The 24,710-nt window shown below is 38.9% G+C and overlaps 1 long non-coding RNA gene across 2 annotated transcripts; it reads left to right on the plus strand.

Annotated features, from left to right (window-relative positions):
* The first annotated feature begins 150 nt into the window (after positions 1-150).
* LOC115232142 lies at positions 151-16,422 on the plus strand. Of its 2 annotated transcripts, XR_003883602.2 has the most exons (5): positions 151-742; positions 2,439-3,103; positions 3,619-3,723; positions 5,665-5,773; positions 16,348-16,422. It is a non-coding gene; the product is annotated as an uncharacterized LOC115232142 (long non-coding RNA). The 2 variants fall into 2 exon arrangements; XR_003883601.2 differs by lacking the exons at positions 151-742; positions 2,439-3,103 and having other exon boundaries at positions 3,414-3,723.
* Positions 16,423-24,710: the final 8,288 nt, after the last annotated feature.

Raw genomic sequence — 24,710 nt, forward strand, 5'->3', positions numbered from 1 at the left:
ACGTTCTGAGTTCAAATTCCACCGAGGTCGCCTTTGCCTTTCATCCTTTCTGGGTCAATAAATTAAGTACCAGTTATGCACTGCGGTCGATGTAATCGACTTAATCTCTTTGTCTGTCATTGTTTGTCCCTTTTATGTTTAGCCCCTTGTGGGCAATAAAGAAATATATATATATATATATATATACATACATACATACATACATACATACATACACCCAACCACTTATACATATCTTTTGCTATAATGACTATATATGTCACTCGAATACAGAAGTTGTAATGGGTTATTTAATTGATGTATGCATATGTGTATACATATGTAATGCACACATATATAATGCACACATACACACACAGACCCAGCCAGTGATTGGACTACTACGAAATTTTACAAACTACTAAAAAATAGCACTCAATTTTCATTGAAACTATTTCACATTGTTATAAACATAGAAGCAATTTTAAAACAAATAGCCTTTGCCATAGATAAGGGTTGGACCACACCGACTGTAAGGTGTCATGGTTGCAACATATGTGTGTTTGTGTATCTGACCATATGATCGTTCTTTCCATATAATCATTTACATATATCTAGGAATATCTGAAAAGAATATTTTACTAAATACTACAGGTATCACATTGATACTGAACAGTTCTGGAGGTGAAAAACCCCCAAGGCGAACCGAAAAGAATAGGAGACAAAGAAATAAGGCCAAGTGCACTGTGCGATATTCTGACAGGTAAATATTATCTATCTGTCTGTCTGTCTGTCTGTCTGTCTGTCTGTCTGTCTGTCTGTCTGTCTGTCTATCTATCTATCTATCTATCTATCTATCTGTCAGTCAGTCTGTCTGTCTGTCTGTCTGTCTGTCTGTCTCTAAATCTGCCTATGTATGTATATATGTTTTGATCAATGAGACGAACAGATGGAAGTTACGGTAATTTTATTAATCCTTACAATTGTTTCGACCAATGTAACGTCGATCCCTCACGAATGGTGTAATTGTCGACATCTTTACGTTAGAGCTAGTATCAGATTTTGTGTTATAAAGTTCATTATAAAAGTTTGTGTGGGTAGATTTCTTAAGCCTGAGTGTAGAACCATCAATGGCGGCTATAGTCGAACCTAAATTCGGAGTAGTAGAGTACGACACTTTCAGAGAGAATTTGCTAAAAATACGGTAGTATTTATGATTTTTAGGAAAATTTTCCTTCATTATCTTAAAAAATAATTTGGGCAAACATTTGACCTGAAGAGAAGAGGGCGGGGTAAACCATGGAATTTCACGTTTCCTTGGCTGAATATCCACTCGTCCGCTGATGAATTTGAAATTCTAATCGAGATAGCCATTACCATACCATTGAGGGATGATCTAGGATGATTAGAAAGAACGTTTAGTCAATGCAGGGTTTTGGTTTGGTTTTGTATATGGATGGTGGAAATTAGTGTTAAGATTAATATAGTCTCCTTATAAAAATATTATATGTAGCATTATGTGTATGTGTGTGCGTGCGCGCGCGCGCGCGCGCGTGTGTGTGTGTGTGTGTACATATATCAAACTATCTATATATCTAACTGACATCGGCTGTCCGTCGTAAGTCGATGTTGACGGCTCTTTTCAGAAAAAAGGGCTTCCCATTAAGGCGTTGTCACTGTCCTTGAAAATGGACCCTACGGAAACTTGCACCACTGTGTGAGACTGCTGATACTTAGAGCCCTGTGTGCAAATCTGTATCATGTTTGTAAAACAATCTTAGCAACATGTTACATTTATTTTTACGAGAAGTTTTTCGCTTGATCACTGTCTATTACAAAGTGAAAGTAATAATATTACGACGCAGTTTTATTAAACAAAATGAAAGTAAAATATCACAACGAAAATTATGAATTGCTTTACTCTAATTCAATGAATAAATTCATGTGAATCGGTAAAACAGGTATGTAATTGATTTAAAAGGGAAACGTCCTTAAAAGTCTTTGCAAAAATTTACGCAAAAAGACCAAATCGATAATACGTGAGGGTATGGGATAGGATTTAAGGTTAGGATTCAGGATAGGTTTAGGGTTTAGTATTAGAGCCGACGTTACTGCTAAGTTTTGGAATTAAGGATAGGATTAGGGTTAAGATCAAGATGATGTTAAGAAAAATATTGAAAACATTTGTATAAATTGCTAGGGGGTGTATGAATTCAATTTTTCACGTAGCCAATTTTTTGTATTAGGCAAGTAAACAGTAAATTTTGTCTAATGGTTACTCGGCATGTTTGTATGAAACAGTTTTGTGTGAATTGAAAGCAAAGTAGATTTTTCGTTTGACTATTTGTTTTTTTAACTATATTCATTGATGTAGTCTGGCAGCCGTTTTGTGTCATGAAATTTTAGTTTAAATGGTTGCTTTGATATTAGATTTACTTATGTTTATGTCCAAATTTCAGAAACCAAATTTATGAAACCAAATTTCGGACATCAAATTTATGAAAACATATTTTTGAAACTAAATTTATGAAACCAAATTTATGAATCCAACGAAACCAAATTAGGAAACTAATGAAACCACATTTACGAAACCAAATTCAGAGCTTACCAAACACAAACGCAAGCACACACTTCTTATTTTCGGGGACGGACTACATAGACTGTGATTGCTACACACCTCGAATTAAAGTCGAGGACGAACCACAAATTAAAAAGAAAGCGCAGATGTAAATCATACACCCTCAGATCAACATACGCTTCGGGAAACAGAAAATGCGCGTATCTTTGTAATTTTGGCTGGTTATACTGGTTATACTCGAGATTGCTCCAATCTGGCCAGCACCAAGGAAAAACTAATCTAAGAGCATTAGATTCCTTGGAATCAAGCAGCGAATGTATATAAAAACAAGGACGGAAAAAAACGGACAAGGTTACAGAAATAGAGTTGCACAAACAACACCAACTCAACCAGCCCCACAACCGGAAAGGGACAAAGGGCAAAGTAGTTGACCCTGCGGAATATGGACACAGGACATAAAGATGGGTGAAATGCCGCTAAGCATTATGTATATCATGCTAACGATTCTATCAGCTGCAGAATACGGATATTAACAACGTTGAAAAGGTGATTTTTATGAGTGAACATTTCTTGGAGTTTTATGAATACCTGCGTGAATCAGTGCAGGTATACAGGTGTATACATGTATTTGAAAGCACTCACGTAATGTGTGTATATGTCTCTTTATTACAGAGGTGAAGGCGTGTCTAGTTATTCAACAAATACATATAACAAAACCATATATAGAGATAGATTAATGGATACATTTATAGACAGATATGTATGTATGTATGTATGTAGTATGTATGTATGTATGTATGTATGTATGTATGTATGTATGTATGTGTGTGTGTGTGTGTGTGTGTATGGTAAACGACTCGATGTAGTTGATCAGTTAGTCTACATACACACATACACAGAAACTGGTATACTTTGCAATCACACACAAATAAAAAGAAAAATCACTGGACCGTGTCACCTTTACATAGAAAACAAGGCAGGTACGTGGTGGGGTCCTGTGTATATATACAGACATTTTCCTTCAAAGGTTACAATTGAATGCTGCATTTACCATTGCACAGACCTCCTCCACAACGCACAATTTGGGGCTTGAGTATATCTCAAAGAGAAACGACAAAGTTAGCAATAGAAAAGGAAGAAAAACCTCACGGTGAAATATTCTACAGGTAACCATTACCTTTCTATCTATCTATCTATCTATCTATCTATCTATCTATCTATCTATCTATCTATCTATAAAACACCCTAATTTCCTTTGCTTGCATGGGCCAGACAGATTTTGTACGGCCGGAGGTCCTTCCTATCGCTAATCCTCACCTCTTTGTAAGTCACACACACACACATATGGATATTCATGTACATACATACATCCTTGCTACATTCACCCATCTTTTGTTGAAGCATTCAGTAGACAAAACGTTCCTCTCTACTCTTACCTTCCTCTTCAAGTGATACTTGAAGAAGTTGATGAGAGATTCACCAGAGAGGAAAGTGTTTTGTCTCTTGGCCTTTCAGACGCGTCCACCATACACATTCTTTCGCCATAGCCACAAGTACGATGAAATTGGCTCTTCCTTCCCGTGACAATATCCACGATAGACTCGGTTGATAAACTGACATACGACAGTAGTCGTTCGACATAGGTCCACAGGTCGGAAATGTTTGGACATTGGACGATTGCGTGCAGAAGAGTTTTGTCGCTCTGTCCGCATCTCGGCCCCGTGCTTGTCGAGCCATGCCTATAGAGTTTATCCCGAACGGGTAGCGCTTCTCGATAGCACTGCCAGGCCAGGGATCTCTGGAAGTTGTTCATAGGTCCCGGCCTGAAAGTCGTCTTCAACATGCGGGTCAGGTATTCCTCATCGACATCGGCTCGAGATAGTCGTCGTACCTTCCCTCCACTAATCCCCTATAGAATTCTTTGGTTGTGTTACAGTCGCTCAAGGTCGACCCGGGACGGCATAGTTGTTCGAGATCAACGCGACACACGCAGTGCCATTCGCCTTTCCTCGGCCTCTTTTTGATCCACGACTGCACCGCGGTCATGGAGGCGAGCTGCGGGAAAGCGTGCCTCACAAACGGCGACCACACCTGTTCACCGTCGTCTACGTAGAGCCGGAGATGTCGCAGTCTCAGCGCATGAATGCGTTCTAGTTTGGTGATGGTAGGGTCGGGACAAGGCACGACGGTCAGGCGGTAGTAGATGATGGACGCGATGTACGTATTCGCCACCACCGCCCAACCTTTTAGGGACAGTTTCCTCTCGGCCCATTGCCGGGCGAGAGTGACCACCCTACTCGTTATCTCGTTTCAGTTCTTCTCCATTTGGAGGTCCGGACCGAACCAGACCCCGAGCAACTCAACCGGGCCGTCCGTCCAGCGTCCCACGCCGGAGGTGCTGGTGGACGGCATGGGCTTGCTTCTTCAGGTGCCTAGTTGCAAGTCCACTGACTTTTCCCGGTTGATTTTCGCTCCTGTCACCGCTTCGTAGTCTTTAAGTGTCTCGCCGACCAGCTCCATGTCAATAGATTGATAGAAGGATATATAGACAAAAAAGGTTCACATAGAGACAGGCGGGTAGACAGACAGACAGACAGACAGACAGGCAGACAGATGGATAGATAGATAGATAGATAGATAGATAGAGATAGATAGATAGATAGATAGATAGATAGATAGATAGATAGATAGATAGGCGGGTAGACAACTGACAGACAAAGAAAGAGAGCGACAGAGAGAGAGAGATAGGTCATATGCACTATATAAGCTTTTCTGAGAATTGAAACATTTATGGAGTTACGACGAATTTTTCATATCAACTTTATTGGAATTTTACAAGTATGGGCGTGATTAAAACCTTTGTATACCTGATTGTGTAATCTATATACACTTCGAAAGTGTGTATATATGACTCTTCAATACAGGACTGAATATGTTTATGCTTATACAACATGTATATGTATGTATGTATACAGCATCCGCTTTCATACACACACATACACACTAGTAATACAGAAAACGAGGCTGCTTTGTGAGGATTGTTGAGGTGTGTGCATGGGTGTGTGTGGTAGCGCCTCTAAAACATTTTCACTTTTTCTTTATTGCAGATCTCAACTTTACAGCTGACGGTTGTAAGTTCGAAAGATCTCAAAGAGAGAAGAATATAAACAAAGAAAGCAGAACAATAAGAGCAAGCGTAGTCAAATATTCTAAAAGGTATTATCTATCTATCTATCTATCTATCTATCTATCTATAATCTATCTATCTATCTATCTATCTATCTATCTATCTATCTATCTATCTATCTATCTATCTATCTATCTATCTATCTATCTATCTATCTATCTATCTATCAATCGAGATTGACAGATCAGCTGGTAAGTTATTGCTTATTTTAATGTGTTTTTGAAAAAGTTTCGTTTTAATTTTTGCACACGGAGTGTGTAAGACACTCAGCTTTCGTCTGGGTGTGTTTCCCAGAAGGGATTTTGCCCCTAGGGGCAATTTCAGCCTCGAATATATATCAAAATTTTTGCTGCAATAACTTGGTTTTTCATACAATGTCGGCGAAGCGTTTCTCTTAACACCCAGACGCTGTTCCCTCTCGCTCGTTTGCATCCATTGTTTACATTTTACATTGTCGAAGTTTTTCAACTTTTCAAACGCCCAACTTTCGTTTGAGCCTTTTTTAAATACAGAATTCGCCCCTAGGGGCATTTTCATCAATTTATCTTTATTTTTCTTGAAAAAAAAAAATAATGTCGAGAAATCTTATCGTAGAAAAATATTCTACGATCTTTTCTAAGATTTTCCTGTTTTGGAAAATACAGTCAACAAAGACGCTGATAGAAAGAAAGATAAAACTGAAATCAACACCACCAACATAAATGATAGAACTAAAATTGACACAACAACCATTAACAACAACAACAAGAATAACAACAACAAAAATGAAATAAATATAATCGACCACAATTTGATTATCTCATCCAATATTAACATGACAAAAGTAACAGTACCTGAAAAAGCTACAACCAAGAATAATTCTAATACAACAACAACAAAAACACACAACGACAACAACTGCCAGAATAGAACTGTGAATTTCGCTGACACCCTGCGTCAGAAAAAGAAATTATACAGTTCACAAATGAAGAGTTGATAGAGACAAGATCACTCTCCACAACCTCAGGGCAAGATTTAATATTACATACACCACAACATATTAAAGAAGAAATAGAAAAAAGAACAGTTATATATAGAATTATTAGAAAAAACAAAACGAATAAATAACCAAAACGGAAGTAGAAAAATGCGCGATAAAAATAATGAAAATAAAAGAGTATATAAACTGGGGCCCCCAGTTTAATACAGTGGTAGTCCGCTTCCATAATCAGGAAGAAGCAAAAGCCCACTCGACAGAAACTTTACAAAACGATGAACTAATAATGATTCCTTATTACAGAAACCAAAGAGTCAGTAAAATTAAAATAAAAAATGTACCGCCGGAGATACAAAACAAATGGATAACATCGGCGATATGTTATCACCTAAAAACAATAAACATTTTGGAAATCACAGTGTTCAAAGATGATAATTGGGGTGGTAAATCGATAGAGGTAACCATTCAAATCAATGGGTCCTCTATCGAGGACCTACCCAATAACATTCATTTGGAAAATGGGCAAAGCCTATATGTGGTAGCAGAAGGGAAAAAGCCAAGATGCTACAGCTGTGGCAGCCCAGAACACTTAATTGCGAAGTGCGTTCTGGGACAGAAAAAAAAAAAACAAGAAAGAACAAATCAGAAAACAAATAAAAAAACCTTTGTTACCAACACCACCACACCCAATTATGGAACAATGCCAACAAAAACAACAAACCAGCAAACAAACCCCAACAACATCACCAAGAAACGAAACAGCACCAACACAATTACCGTTGACGTCGCAACCAATTAAAGATGCGAAACCAAAACCAACACCAAAAGACAGACCAACACCAGCACCAAGAACGACAACTAAGAAAACAGAAAACAGTGACGAGAAGACAAATTCTACCCCTAACACCACAACAACACTTTCTACAAACATACATATTAACGCAAATGCTTTGCCTTTACTCCCTTCTGGTTCGTCAGACTCTTCGTCCAACGACGAAAGTTCGACGGAATGGCAAATAGTCACACAGGGGGTAAAAGGAAAAGATAAAAAAGCCCACCAAACAAGCAAGTAAAGCAGAGAGATATTTAATTCCTGACAGCCCCCCCTTCCCCTTAGACAATCAAAACATCAATGAACCCGTAAAACCACACACACATCTAACAGCAATAGACACGGACAATAAAAAACTAATGGAATACATTGCATCCAATACGAACATCCGTGAAGATGACTTTAAAGTAAATAATCATCCACGCACAACAGCACCGAAACACATAAGAATTGTACACATAACACAAACACAACACCGCACACTGAAAACCATATTTCCAAATGCGGTAGGCGGGTTTCAAAGATACCTCTCCAAAAAACTATACAAACACCTCATCAAATACATTTCAAAAGAAGAAAAAAAACTGAAACTTTCGAAATGAGTAAGAGACCTTCCCTCTTGCCTCTTGTCACTTTCAATGTAGTGTGTGAAACACAAATTTCTTAAACATCAATTATGCTTAAATTAGGTTGTGTGAATGCGCGTGGCTTGGCGTCGGCTTGGAAGCAAGTTTACCTTCTAAACGACATCAAGTCACTGAACGTGGATATAGTAGCTATCAGTGAAACCAGACTCAGCAAGCCGCGGGCCCTCGCGTCCATGTTTGACGATCAATTCGACATTTATTTTTCTCCCTGTCTGCCGAACATGGGTGGTGGAGGTACCGCGGTGCTTTTTCGAAAGAGTCTAAATGTAAAAGTAAGAACAATATTCCTAGACACGGAAGGTAGGCTGGTTGTCTTGGACGTGGATGGCAGAAATGGGTGTGCATTCCGTCTGATGGCAGTTTATGCACCGTCTTTAACGAGTCGGGCGGATTTCTTCAGACGTCTAGAGGTTTTCCTGGGTACGTCTAAACCTTTACTGTTAGTAGGGGATTGGAACGCTACCTTGGACACGCATCTAGACTATGTGGGAATGGATAGGAATAGAAGGGGGTGTAAGAGCCTCAAAGACCTGCTCAGACGTTTCCATTTGTCTGACAGATTCCGACTCAACTATCCGAACGCGCCAACGTGGACTTGGACAAACCGCGTCGGATCGTCGTGATCTTATCTAGATAGAATTCTATGCAGGACAGCAGATAGGGATAGTGTAGGATGTCCACAATTTAAAATAGTGAGCTACACAGATCACAAATCTGTGACGTGTACGCTCGACTTGGATAAGACACATAGGCAGGGTTCCGGTTACTGGAAACTGAATACGTCGCTCTTAGCGCAACAGGTTTACAGGAACCGGATTAGCGAGTTAATTAAGAGGGCGTTGGCGGTAGCCGTCGTTAACAACCGCTGGTGGTACGCCCTGTAAATAGCAATAAAATCGGAATCAATTAGGTTTAGCAAGGAATTAGCGATAGATCGAAATAGAGTAGAGGGAGACTTGGTTAAGAAACTAGAAGAGGCACTTACCACTGGCAGCGCAACCAACGTGCTGGCTGCGAGGATGGCCCTCGACCAACACCTCAACGCCAAACACGAAGGTTGCGTCGTCAGAGCAAAAATGCGTGCCTTAATGAACGAAGGGATCGAAGCTGCAGGAGAGGCCCGGGTAGTGGAGGCGCAGCGTGGCAACAGAGCCACCATTCGGTCTCTAATTGATCAACAGGGATGCAGTTTACTCGAACCCGAAAGGATGTGTGAGGCCTTTCAACAGCACTTTGCTCGACTGTTTGGTGCGAGTGGTGGGTCGGAACGCGGAATGAATTTCAGTGCCTACCTGACCGACCTGCCGCGGCTCTCGGCAAGAGAAGCGGAGTGTTGTGAAAGGCCTATCACAGCAGCGAGGGATAAGTCGCCTGGATTGGATGGTTTACCCTACGAGCTGTATTGTCAAATGCCAGACTTGTTTGGCGACCTCTTGGCATCAGTCTACTGCAACTGGCAACAAAACGGGAGAATCCTCGGTTTCGTGAGCCGAGGTGCAGTGACGTTGCTGAAGAAAGACCCAAACAAGGGGAATTTTATAGATAATTTCAGGCCCATCTCTCTGCTCAACGCAGATTTGAAAATTTTGGCCAAAGTAATAGCCGAGAGGTTGACGCTTGTCATTGGTAAACTGGTCGACAGGGCGCAAACATGCGCCGTGCCGGGTAGAACCATACATGACAACCTCCATCTGATGCGCTACATTGTGGACAGGGTAGTTAAGGATCCTGGCATGGGTGGGGCGCTGATCAATTTGGATCAGTCTAAAGCCTTCGATAGGGTCGACCATCGGTACTTGGCGGCCGTCCTCAGGGCGGCTGGCTTCAGTCCTGTCTTCCGCGGTTGGATCGCTGCCTTGTATAGCGGCATCCGATCGGTGATTCGGGTGAACGGTCACTGTCGAAACCGTTTGACATCACGCGTTCGGTCCGTTAGGGGTGTCCCCTGTCGGCGCTTCTGTATGTATTGACTCTCGAGCCGCTACTGCGGAAGCTGGCGACACTGAGGGGCTTCCCACGGGAACTGGGTTGCGGGACGAGCGTGTCGGCATATGCGGACGATGTCAGCGTCATAGTGTCGAGCGACAAACACATCCAGATGATAGGCGAGACACTAAGAAAATACGAAACGGTGACGGGAGCGAAGATTAACCCGGAAAAGTCAGTGGGTTTGCTACTCGGCACCTGGAGAAGCAAGCCCATGCCGTCCGACTGCGGCTCAGTAGTGGGACGCTGGACGGACGGACCGGTTAAATTTCTAGGGGTCTGGTTCAGTCCGGACCTCCAAATGGATAAGAACTGGGACGAGATCACGAGTAGAGTGGTCGCTCTCAGCCAAACATGGGCTGAGAGAAAGCTGTCTCTAAAAGGCCGGGCGGAGGTGGCGAACGCGTACATCGCATCCGTCATCGATTACCGCCTGACCGTCGTGCCTTGTCCCGACGCCACCATCACCAAACTGGAACGCATACTCATCCGCTTTCTGTGGAAGGGTGGCGTTCCGATGGTGAGGAGGTCCATTTGCTGTTAACATCCGTTGAATGGAGGACTGGGCATGCCGTGGCTGATGATGCGCAGGCATGCGCTGAGACTGCGGCATCTCTGGAATTTCATCGACGACGGTGAACAGGTGTGGGCGCCGTTTGTGAGGCGCGCCTTCCCGCGCAGCTCGTCTCACTGACCGAACTGCAAACGTGGATCAGGAAGAGAGCGAAACTGGGCGATTGGCTCCGAGAGTGTCGCCAAGCTCTACAGCAGCTCTGCCGACCGGAGTCAAACTTGTGCAACTTACAAACGACTAAAGCGTTCTATAGAGGACTAGTGGAGGGGAGGTCCGACGACACACTCGGAGCAAACCTGGGCGTCGACGAGAAATTCCTAACCCGCCTGTTCAGGACGACGTTCGGGCCGGGGCCTATGGATAACTTCCAGAAATCCCTGGCTTGGCAGTGCTATCGAGACGCACTACCTGTTCGAGAGAAGAGCTACAGACACGGTTCGAAAACCATCACCGGACCGATCTGCCCGAGATGCGGTCAGAGCGATGAAACCGTTCAGCACGCACTCGTGCAGTGTCCAGATATTTCAGAGCTGTGGACCTTCGTCGAAATGCTGTAGGTCGGGCCCGCCTATCGGCCGAGTCTATCGTGAATATTGTTCCACCACCTTCCTTTAAACGGGAAGGGACAACGGTTTTCGTTACGCTGATGGCTATGGCGAAAGAATGTGTGTGGTGGACGCGTTTGAAAGGACTGCAAACAAACACCTTCCTCTCTGGTCAGTCTTTCGTCAACTTTTTCAAGTACCACTTGAAAAGGAGGATGAGAATAGAGAGGAGGCTTTGTCGAACGAATGTTTTAATAAAAAGTGGGTAAAAGTGGCAAAATGGTCAGTATGAAAGACGACACTATTTTAAGCATAAATCTGTAACCAAGAGACAACGAGGGTAAGCGACTTACTCATGTGTTCTTTTTCGAATTGTCTGAGGTGACCTTGGTCATTTTTGTAGGTTTTTCTTTCCAAGGCTACACCTAAACTGTGAACATTATATAATATAATATATATATATATATTTATATATAGAGGGCATTATACATACATGCCAGGAGGCATTCTTCATACACGCCATACGCTAAGAGGGACAATCAGTCATTTCTACTACAAAAATATTACTAATCCCACCGAATGGTAGAAATGACTGATTGTCCCTCTAGCGTATGCGTTTATGTAGAATGCCTCCTGGCATGTATGTATAATGCCCTCTATATAATAAATTAATATGTTCAATAGAATAATTAGTTTCGAATTTTTCTCTTATGAGGTTTTTACGCTATCTACCTGACAATTTCTTGTTAAGTTTTTCCTTATAAGTAGTTGTCCTTAATTGCTAAATTTTATTCCGAAAAACCTTTTCCTCTCCCAAATGCAATTCGTAAAAGTTTGCCATCATCCGTATAGTATATATAAATTCAACATTTGCTTCGTTGATGTTGATCAGTTGGCTGATCGGCTTAAGCGAAGCGGGGTCGTTTGTTTATTTATTTATGGTATATTCAGGCCTGCTGATGATTACGTAAGTATGAAATCACTGTGATACAGGTCTATATATTTTTTAAATGTCTTTCTTTGAAAAATGCATTCGGTGGGATAGTAATATTTTTTGGTAGAAATGACTGATTGTCCCTCTTACGTATGGCGTGTATGTAGAATGCCTCCTGGCATGTATGTATAATGCCCTCTATATATAATACTAAATATGTTCAATAAAAAATTATTTTCGAATTTTTTTCTCTATGAGTTTTTTTACGCTATCTACCTGACATATTCTTGTTAAATTTCCTATTAAGTAGTTGTCCTTAATTGCTAATATTATATATATCTTATATCTATAAATATATATATATTGCTTTTTATACACCACACAACCCACAGATCCCTATTGACCAACGTTTTTTTTCTTTGCCACCCATATCCCCCTCGAAAGAAAAAATTCTACATTGTATTTCGTCCATTTTTATTCTGTGTTTAGCCCTGTGGGTGCTACAATAAAAAGTTATCTATCTATCTATCTATCTATCTATCTATCTATCTGTCTGTCTATCTATCTATCCATTTATTTATTATCTATCTGTCTGTTTATTTAATTATCTGTCCATGTAATTATTTATCTGTTTGTCTGTCTATCTAATTATCTATTTGTCTGTTAATGTATATATGTATCTATCTATCTATCTATCTATCTATCTATCTATCTATCTATCTATCTATCTATCTATCTATCTATCTAATTATATATCGGTCTGTCTATCTTTCTATCTAATTATATATCTGTCTGTCTATCTTTCTATCTAATTATATATCGGTCTGTCTGTCTTTCTATCTAATTATCTATCTGTCTGTCTGTCTTTCTATCTAATTATATATCGGTCTGTCTATCTTTCTATCTAATTATATATCGGTCTGTCTGTCTTTCTATCTAATTATCTATCTGTCTGTCTGTCTTTCTATCTAATTATATATCGGTCTGTCTATCTTTCTATCTAATTATATATCGGTCTGTCTGTCTTTCTATCTAATTATCTATCTGTCGATCGATATACCTGATCAGTCTATGTGTGTCTATCACATTAAGGGTTAAAACGTGTATGCATTTCATGTTTGACTGTCCTTGTACCTTCTCCTTTGTCTTCTGCCCTGTGTGGCAAATGAAGGAAAGTTCGCGCAATTCCACAGTTCGTGTGTTGGAGTTCAAAGAGCAGAGTTTGAGTTGCGTGTTGGATTGTTGGTTCTTAAAAGAGATGGTACGTTACGTGTGATTACTGCCGTTTGTATAAACTATATTCTATTACGCTATTGCAGTGTGCTCGCGTATCGATAACATAAAACACTGTATATATGTATGATGTAATATATATTATATATATATATATATATATATATATATATATATATATATATATATATATAATATTAATTAGAGACAAAACCACTATTTTGCAAAACAAACAAGAGACTTAATCAATACATAAAATTTTAATAAAAAGTAAAAAAAAAAAACCGCCACTCAAATTGTTTCATGTCTTCAATGACAATCTTCAGGTGGATTTCCGATTTTCATAAATTGAAACTGATTTGAAAATCGGAAATCCACCTGAAGATTGTCATTAGAAGACATGAAACAATTGTAGTGGCGTTTTTTTTACTTTTTATTAAATTTTATGTATTGATTAAGTCTTTCCTTTTTGTTGTTTTTGCAAAATAGTGGTTTTGTCTCTAATTAATATTATATAATATTTTACTATAAAATTGGATTTAATCCTAAATCTGATTTTTTTTTTCCCTGTAACTTTGGATTATTCCCTAATATTATTATTATATATATATAATATATATATATTATATATATACATATCTATATATATATATGTATGTATATATATATATATATATGTGTGTAATATATAATATTTCTATATATATATACTATATATATATATAATATATATATGTGTGTGTGTGTGTGGTGTGTGTGTGTGTGTGGGCGCAATGGCCCAGTGGTTAGGGTAGCGGACTCGCGGCGTAGGATCGCGGTTTCGATTCCCATACCCGGCGTTTGTGAGTATTTATTAAGCGAAAACACCTAAAGCTCCACGAGGCTCCGGTATGATCCCTGCTGTACTCTTTCGCCGCAACTTTCTCTCACTCTTTCTTCTGTTGGCCTGGTCGCTTAGCCAGTGGGGTGGCGTTATTTGAAGGCTAAAACAATGCGAAGCGCATTGTGACCAGCGATGTGTAGCAACATCTGATAGCCTGGTCGGTCACATGATGAAGATAGATAGATAATTTGTCTACCCATCCGTTCTCTGGCTATCTAACTATATCTGTCCTTCTATCTGTTTATCTGTCAGTCTGTCTGTCTATCTATGTAACCATCAGTCTGTTTCACCAAATATCTATTTATCTATCTATCCATGGGTGAATGTAGCAAGGATGGCACGTATGAATGACGAAGCCACCTTGAGCATAATCCTATGAACCCAGAAATTGAAAACAGTGGGTTACCCACTTGCAAACAAATGTGGTAACATATAACAATATTAACCGAGGTTACCGTGGTCTTTTTCGTAGGCTTTTCTTCCCACGGATAAACATTATCTGCTTCCCCCTTTACACCGTACATCATGACACTGTGATACACGATGCCTATTGATCATTTTTTTTCCTCTTCCCCTTTTTCCTTTTTTCTTCTTTTTTTCTTTTTTCTTTTCTTTTGTTTCTTTTCCTTTGTTTCTTTTTTCCCTTTTACAATCCCTTTTGATCGAAAAACTACGCCACTTTTTTTTTTTACATCCGCAAAAAGAAAAGCTCTACCTTGTAATTTGTCCCATCTGTGTGCAGCCCTGTGTGTCTTATAAAGAAACTTATCTATCTATCCATCTCTCTGCCTATCCGTTTCTCTGTCTCTCTATTTGTCTCTGTATCTACCTGCCTGCCTCCCTGTATATCTACCTAGCTATATTCCTATGTATGTATGCATGTATGTTTGTAGGTAGCATGTATACTCTCTCTTCTTACTCTTTTACTTGTTTCAGTCATATGACTGTGGTCATGCTGGAGTAGCGCCTTTAGTCGATCAAATCGACCCCAGGACTTATCTTTGTAAGCCTAGTACTTATTTTATCGGTCCCTTTTTTGCCGTACCGCTAAGTTACGGGGACGTAAGCACACCAGCATCGGTTGTCAAGCGATGTTGGGGGGACAAACACAGACACACAAACACGCACGTACATATATACTATTACTCTTACTCTTTTATTCTTTTACTTGTTTCAGTCATTTGACCGCGGCCATGCTGGAGCACCGCCTTTAATCGAGCAACTCAACCCCGGGACTTATTCTTTGTAAGCCCTAACTCTATCGGTCTCTTTTGCCGAACCGCTAAGTGACGGGGAATAACACACCAGCATCGGTTGTCAGGCAATGCTAGGGGGACGGGGACAAACACAGATACACAAACATATATATATATATATATATATATAGATATTTTTCCAGTTTCAGCTCATGAGCTGTGGCCATGCTGGGGCACCGCCATTTTATATATATAATATATATATATATATATATATATATATATATATATTATATATATATATATATATATATATATATATATTATATACGACGGGCTTCTTTTGTTTCCGTCTACCAAATCCACTCACAAGGCTTTGGTCGGTCCGAGGTTATAGTAGAAGACACTTACCCTAGGTGCCATGCAGTGGGACTGAACCCGGAACCATGTGGTTCGTAAGCAAGCTACTTACCACACAGCCACTCCTACGCCTGTATGTATATATGTTTCTATATATCTTTCTATCTTTCTATCCATCTATCTGCCTATCTATTTACCTATCCGTCTATCTATCAACCTACCTACCTACCTACCTACGGTTCTACTGTACTCCTGCTATGTCAATCAGGCAATTGTGATTTAAGGGATAATGGCTGCTATCTTTACAAAAACGAAATCAGCTGACAGAATAGAAATTGATTAATGGTTTTAATAATGGTTGTTTTTTAAATTTATTTAGTTATATCATTTAATTATTTATTTATTTATCTATTTATTTATTTGTTTTATAATTGCAGTGAGAATTTGCCGAGTGATTTGCTGCAGGAATTCTTGGTCGAGGAAAGTAACACCAAAAAGAAGCGCAATGGTTTTAGGACAGCACCTAGTTGCTATGACGGCAGCTTACGCTGGAATGCAGCTACTATCACATTTTCAGGGGTTTGCAGTAGTTAGGGTTTGTGTAGGGTTGCTGTAGGGGTTGTTGTAGGGATTTTTATAGGGGTTGCACTAACATGTTGTTGTGTAGTAATATTAAAACAATGAAACACTAAAGTCAGCAACTCCTTAAAAAGGATAGGGTGGAGGGCGTACACAAAGTAGAAATGGTAGGACATAAAGAAGATTCCATACAGATTAGCAAGGGGGGGGGTGCAGGTTGTAGCAACATGGCACTATTACTACGACTACTGTTATTACTAGCTACTACTAATATTACAACTAATACTACTAATACTACTATTAGTAGTGACTGGAATCTTCGGGACTTTCAAAATGGTCGATTGGTTAAGTTTAGAAGGAGACTAAGAAGATATCAATGCTACTAGTTAGAACATTAGTGTATTTAGAACTACTATAACAACTATCATAAACTGTACTACAAGAGGTGTGTGTGTGATGGGGGGTGGTCATGTGGACCGGATGACATAAACCTGTAATGGAAAGAGCGGCTTAGTCGCTCTCAACAAAAGCAAAGAAGACAGAACATTTTCTTTTAAACCTTTCTATCTTTGTTGTTATACTTTTCTTTAACATTTAACTCTATCATATATTCACTATATATATCCTATATATATATACATACATACATATATACAATATCATATATACTCTACATCATGTAATCGACTGTCCCCTCCCCCACAAAAGTTTTGGCCTTGTGCCTAAAGCAGAAAGAATTTGTAGTAGTAGTAGTAGTCGTAGCATTTCCTGCGACTTCGAGGGCCACCTCCCAGTGGTGTCGGGCGTCAACGAAGAGCAACAGCAGCAGCAGCAGTAGTATTAGTAGTAGTAGTTAAAGATTTCACAAAATCAGTGTCCATCTGCTGAATCAACACATTTCGTCTATTTTCGATTTCGTTTCGGTATTTTATAAATTCCTAGTTTTATAAAAAAAAAACTAGGAACAGTATCTCGACGTAGCAGCAGCAGTAGTAGTAGTAGTTAAAGATTTCACAAAATCTGTGTCCGTCTCCTGAATCAACACATTTCGTCTATTTTTCGATTTCGTTTCGCTATTTTAGAAATTCCTAGTTTTATAAAAAAAAAAAAAACTGGGAACAGTATCTCGACGTAGGAGCAACAGGTTACTTCCCAAACCCCTTTTTTTTTTTTTGGTGGGGGCAGGGTGACATGAATCATTCTCTCTTTTGAAAGTTTCTCGCATTACCCTACCACAATCTCCACCATCACCACTGTATCTGTCACCAATCTTTTCAACTACACTAGCACTACTACTACTGCTACTACAACTACTACTACTACTACTACTACTACTACTACTACTACTACTACTACTACTACTACTACTACTACGACTACTACTACTACTTCCAGTCATTTCCTCCCCAATACAACACCAGAAAGACTGTGACCTAACTAGCTTGACCAATGGAAGAAATGTACGCAATGGACTGGCCAATGAGAGAAAAGTGTCAGATGGATTGACCAATGAATATCGAGAAAGTTCACAAGAATGATCACAGAGCATGAAACTGGAGTAGTAGTCAAAACCCTCAGTTAATTACATGAATAAATTGAACACCATGTATTGAGTACTGTAATTGCCTTAGCATAACAAACCGTAATATAACTACATTGATATGTGTGTATCTAGTTATGTTTCGTACAACACACACACACACACATACATACACACACACACACACACACAACACACACATATATATATATTATTATATATATAATATATATATATATATATATATATATATATATATATAATATATACATATATATATACATATATATATATATATAACTTACTACAGCTAACAAACATACAACATTAATTATTGTGTTATCTGTCAGCAACCAGCCATGCGAATCGAACTCACATCCCTTTGATCTTCATGGCTGGTTACTGACAGATTTTTCTGCTCTTTTGAATCAATATTTACGCTTTGAAAAATTTATCGTTCTATTATTTTTTTTTTCTTTTTCGTTATTACTTTCCAATAAATATTGTTTTAACCTGCTTCTTCTTGTTTGTCGTTTCTTCATACAATCCGAAACTTCATATTTGACATTATACGACTCACCCTTCCATTGGTTACTACGATGAGTCCCTGTCTATTTTGAATAGCCTTTATCTGTTAATCACCGTCTTCAATTTACTTCTACTTGTCGGAGGAGTATGCAATATTTACAGAAACGGAGAGTGAAGACAGCACTTGTCCAGACTGTCACACTGCACACACACATCACATTCATATATATAGATATATATATATATACATGTTCGAAGGTTATAATGGATACAGATCGTGTATCAATAGCTATCTTGATGGCGGTGGCCTCATGGAGCTGACCATGGCAGCGATTATTCTTATATCTATAAGAATGCCATATTAATATGGCGATAACAATTACTTTCCAGTAACGCTGCCATAATCTCTTTTATAGAGACTTAGTATTTTAATATTTCTATTATATATATATATAGGCAGAGTTTACGAAAGAAACAAAAGACGAAGAAGTTCTATTTGTATAACGCTCAGGAATAGAAAAGTCTTTTACGTTTCGAGCCTACGCTCTTCTACAGAAAGGGACACTCCTCTTCTCCTCTCCTTCCTCTCTCCCCCTTCCCCCTCCTCTCTCCCCTTTCCTTCTCCACTTTCTTTCTCACCCGCCCCTCTTCCCCCTTACATCCCCCCTCTTCCCTCATCTCCTCTCTCTCTACACTACACCATACGACTTTACACATCACATCATATATACATACACATGTCCAGACCTCTCATACACACACACACACTCTTCTCATACACACACACACTCTTATGTTGAAGCGAGGTCATTTAACCCTATTATCTCCCCTAATTTCGCTCTTGCGTCTCTCGTTTGATCTTTGACTTCTGGCCGAAATCAGATTGCCATGTTGATTCGCTAGCCTCTGCACGCATTTTTTTCTCTCCTTTCTGTGTTTCTTCTCTGTGTATCTTTCTGTTGAAGAGCGTAGGCTCGAAACGTTAAAGACTTGTTTTATTTATATTTCCTGAGCGCCATACTAATACAATTGTTTGTTTGTATTCCACCTGGCTTCGTCTTTTCCTTATTTCCGTAAACCTGCCTTCGTCTTTTGTCTATTTTCATAAAGCTTCCCGTTATATATATACATACATGTATATATACACCAACAACATACATATATATATATATATATACATATTCTCTCTTTACTCTTTACTCTTTTACTTGTTTCAGTCATTTGACTGCGGCCATGCTGGAGCACCGCCTTTAATCGAGCAACTCGACCCCGGGACTTATTCTTTTGTAAGCCCAGTACTTATTCTATCGGTCTCTTTTGCCGAACCGCTAAGTGACGGGGACATAAACACACCAGCATCGGTTGTCACAAACGCATATATATATACATATATATGACGGGCTTCTTTCAGTTTCCGTCTACCAAATCCACTCACAAGGTTTTGGTCAGCCCGAGGCTATAGTAGAAGACACTTGCCCAAGGTGCCACGCAGTGGGACTGAACCCGAAACCATGTGGTTGGTAAACAAGCTACTTACCACACAGCCACTCCTGCGCCTATATATAAATAAATATATATATATATATATATATATCTTACTTTTTAAAATACGCATTCTTTTGATTTTGATTTTTTTTTTTTTTTGAATAATTAAAAAATAACACGTATGGTTTAATTTAAATTTATTTACGTTCTTCTGGAGAGAGTTCAAGCCATTTGCTTACAAAGCGAAAAGACTTTTCTCAGTTAAGAGAGTTCCCACTATTTGTGAATATGTGATTGAGTTGGTGTGTTTGTTTGAACTGCCGATGCACACAGTCAAGTGTATTTATCTATTTATCTAAAGAATTTCGGTTGGAGATTCTTTGGACTGTCTCACAAATCTTCACTGCGCTGCTAATAGATTGGATTTGGAGATTCCGCATCAGTTTCTTTCTCCTCTCTTTCAAAAATTTAGTATTTATAGATTTTGGTATATGTATGCTTAATAAATGAATGAATGAGCTTCCTTTGAGTTTCATTTAAGATCTTCTTGAGTTCAAACTGGTTGCTAACAAAGCGACGAAACATTTTGAGCTAAGAATCGATTCGGTACCGGACAGGGATCCTGGACAACTTTTCCAGTTTTTTACTTAATTTTTGACAGCGGTCGGGTCCATTTTTAGTATTCTCGTTTGTGAGAGCAGTTGAGTTTATTTCAGATATTCTCATTATAAAAATCATCTCTGGCTAATCGTTGAGAGGACATTGGTGTTGCCTTGGCGGAGGTTTGCGCTCTCTGAGTGCTCTTGTTAATATTAATATTATCATTAAGGCGGCGAGCTGGCAGAATCGTTAGCACGCCGGGCGAAATGTTTAGCGGTATTTCGTCTGCAGCTAGATTCTGAGTTCAAATTCCGCCGAGGTCGACTTTGCCTTTAATCCTTTCGGGGTCAATTAAATAAGTACCAGTTACGCACTGGGGTCGATATAATCGACTTAATCCGTTTGTCTGTCCTTGTTTGTCCTCTCTGTGTTTAGCCCCTTATGGGTAGTAAAGAAATAGGTATTTCGTCTGCCGCTACGTTCTGAGTTCAAATTCCGCCGAGGTCGACTTTGCCTTTCATCCTTTCGGGGTCAATTAAATAAGTACCAGTTGCGCACTGGGGTCGATATAATCGACTTAATCCATTTGTCTGTCCTTGTTTGTCCTCTCTGTGTTTAGCCCCTTGTGGGTAGTAAAGAAATAGGTATTTCGTCTGCTGCTACATTCTGAGTTCAAATTCCGCCGAGATCGACTTTGCCTTTCATCTATCGGGGTCAATTAAATAAGTACCAGTTACGCACTGGGGTCGATATAATCGACTTAATCCGTTTGTCTGTCCTTGTTTGTCCTCTCTGTGTTTAGCCCCTTGTGGGTAGTAAAGAAATAGGTATTTCGTCTGCTGCTACGATCTGAGTTCAAATTCCGCTGAGTTCAACTTCTCCTTTCATCCTCTTGGGATCAATAAATTAAGTACCAGTCAGGCACTGGGGTCGATCTAATCGACTAGTCCCCTCCCCCAAAATTTCAAGCCTTATTATAGAAAGAAAGCTCAGTTTTGGTCTTATTCCTAGTTGGATTTACGTGGGTAGCGGGTTACTACATGTAACTTTAGGTATCTACAAGTTTCCAGCAGGCTTTCAAGAGCTTAGAACCCTCCTGACGATCTTTGCAGTCTCTAAGAGACAAACAGTTTGTAGGAGTTCTACCGGGGGTCCCAACGTACAAATTATTATAGGCACGACCTTTACTATTATGCTCTATCATCATCATCATCATCATCATCATCATCTTATTATTATATATCATTATTATTATTATTATTATCATTATTATTATTATTATTATCATTATTATTATTATTTTATATATTATTATTATTATTATTATTATTATTATTATTATTCAGTAGTTTATTTTTTATAGCGTGCTTTCACTTCACTACCGAGCGCAGCTCTGTGTGCCTTGGGTATGTGCTGTGATTTGTTTGTGATGCTCTGATGGTTATTGTATGGCAAGTGTTCTGCGTAGGATGTGTGCAGTGCCTAGTAGTGCAATTTTCTGTATGTTATATGTGTTTGTAAGTCCTGGTGTTTTTGTTATGTATTTGTCTGAATATTTTTTTATCATGCCTAATGCACCTACTATGATAGGAATTGTTTCTGTTTTCAGATTCCACATTCTAGTTACCTCTATTCCAGGTCTTTGTATTTTGAGAGTTTCTCCATTTCTTTTAGAGGCACGTTGTCATCTGCCGGGATTGATACATCAATTAGAAAGCATTTTTTTCTTCATGATCTCTGACAACTATATCTGGTCTGTTGGCCTTAATTTCTCTATCTGTGTGTATCGGCATATCCCAGAGTATGGTTGCTTCTCGTTTTCTGTGACCTTTTCTGGTGTGTTGCCTATACCATTTTTTTTCTGTGGTTATTCCATAATGTTGGCATAGTTTCCAATGTATGTAGGTTCCAACTCTGTCATGTCTGTGAATATATTCCTTCTTAGCCAGGACTGGGCAGCTAGAGATAATATGATTTATTGTTTCTTGTCCATCTCCACATATTGTTTCTTGTCCATCTCCATATTTAATGTCGGTAGTTACTTGTAATATTTCTTTTCATTACATGTTTTTGGTAATTTCTGGTGGGGAGGCTTTGGTCTTGTGCTGCAATTAAAAATCCCTCTGTTTCTGCTTTGAGTCCTGAGCTTCTCAACCATTGCTGGGATTTTTCTTTGTCTATTTCTTTTGCGTTTAGTTTAGTCCAGTATTTACCATGAAGGGGCTTTTCTTGCCATCGTTTTATCATGGTTCGTTGCTGTTCTATTTTTAGTTTGGATTTCATTTGTTTTATAGCTTTTGTTGTTTCTTCATCATCTTCTCTTCTTCTTCGTTTTATTAGGGGTATTTTCTTGTTTGTATTTGTCAGCTTCCTTAAATACTGAGAACAGTTTTTTGTTTTGCTCGTGTTTTGTCGTTATCTGGATCAGTTTTCCTTCCTTCTGAAGTAGATATTTTTGCAGTCCTATGGTGGTTTTATATAGTAGTTTTCCAGCTGTATAAGGCCTCTACCACCTTCTATACGTTGTATATATAGTCTTTCTATGTCAGATTTTGGGTGATGCATCCTGTCAGTATTTTTCTTGTTTTCCTATCTATTTTGGACAGTTAAGGATATTGTAGCTGTAACTTATCACTGGGACTATTATTATTATATGTTTGACTTTTGCTTTACATTTGTACAAGTTGGCACCAAGTCTCACCCAGACAGCTCAAGAGACAACAAGTTGGAAGTTCATGTTGGTGTTATGCCTAGGCTGCCATATATTTGGTTTTGTACTTAGTGTTGAACTAGTGAGTGTCTAAAAAACCATACGAAAATCATGTTTGTTTTAAAACTTGAAATTACATAGAAAGTATTTTGCGTAGGATATGAGCAGTTCCCATGAGCACTATCTTTTGCGTTTAGTTTAGTCCAGTATTACCATGAAGGGGCTTTTCTTGCCATCGTTTTATCATGGTTCGTTGCTGTTCTATTTTTAGTTTGGTTTCATTTGTTTTATAGCTTTTGTGTTTCTTCATCATCATCTTCTTCTTCTTCGTGTTTATTAGGTGGTATGATTTCTTGTTTGTATTTGTCAGCTTCCTTAAATACTGAGAACAGTTTTTTGTTTTGCTCGTGTTTTGCTGTTATCTGGATCAGTTTTCCTTCCTTCTGAAGTAGATATTTTTGCAGTCCTATGGTGGTTATTATATAGTAGTTTTCCAGCTGTATAAGGCCTCTACCACCTTCTATACGTTGTATATATAGTCTTTCTATGTCAGATTTTGGGTGATGCATCCTGTCAGTATTTTTCTTGTTTTCCTATCTATTTTGGACAGTTAAGGATATTGTAGCTGTAACTTATCACTGGGACTATTATTATTATATGTTTGACTTTTGCTTTACATTTGTACAAGTTGGCACCAAGTCTCACCCAGACAGCTCAAGAGACAACAAGTTGGAAGTTCATGTTGGTGTTATGCCTAGGCTGCCATATATTTGGTTTTGTACTTAGTGTTGAACTAGTGAGTGTCTAAAAAACCATACGAAAATCATGTTTGTTTTAAAACTTGAAATTACATAGAAAGTATTTTGCGTAGGATATGAGCAGTTCCCATGAGCACTATCTTTTGAATTTCTGCCATTTTGGGGTTTCCTGGTATCTGTGCTGGGTAGCAATCAGCCCCTTTTGCTATCATTCCCAGGGCACCTATGCCAACAGGTACTGTTTTAGTCTTCAAGTTCCACATTTTGCTGATTTCTATTTCAAGATCTTTATATTTGCTCAGTTTTTGGCAGGTCTTGACAGATACGTTTATATCGATTTATTATTATTATTATTGCTTTGTTTTGTATGTGATGTTCCAAGTCTCACACAGAGACTTCAAGTCACAGCAATTTGGTCGTTTTACTATGGGTGTTATTTATGATTAGCCACGGCATACTCTATGGGAAAGAGACTGAAATCTGAAAACTAAATTTCTGTTAAATTTAAATTTGTAATATTTCAATTTAGAAAGTGTCTTAAGTGAATCGGATATTTTCTGGTTGACAACGTCCGATATTTGTTGGCACAATGGGACTATA

Source organism: Octopus sinensis, unplaced genomic scaffold, assembly GCF_006345805.1.
Source record: "Octopus sinensis unplaced genomic scaffold, ASM634580v1 Contig19473, whole genome shotgun sequence".
Lineage (NCBI taxonomy): Eukaryota > Metazoa > Mollusca > Cephalopoda > Octopoda > Octopodidae > Octopus > Octopus sinensis.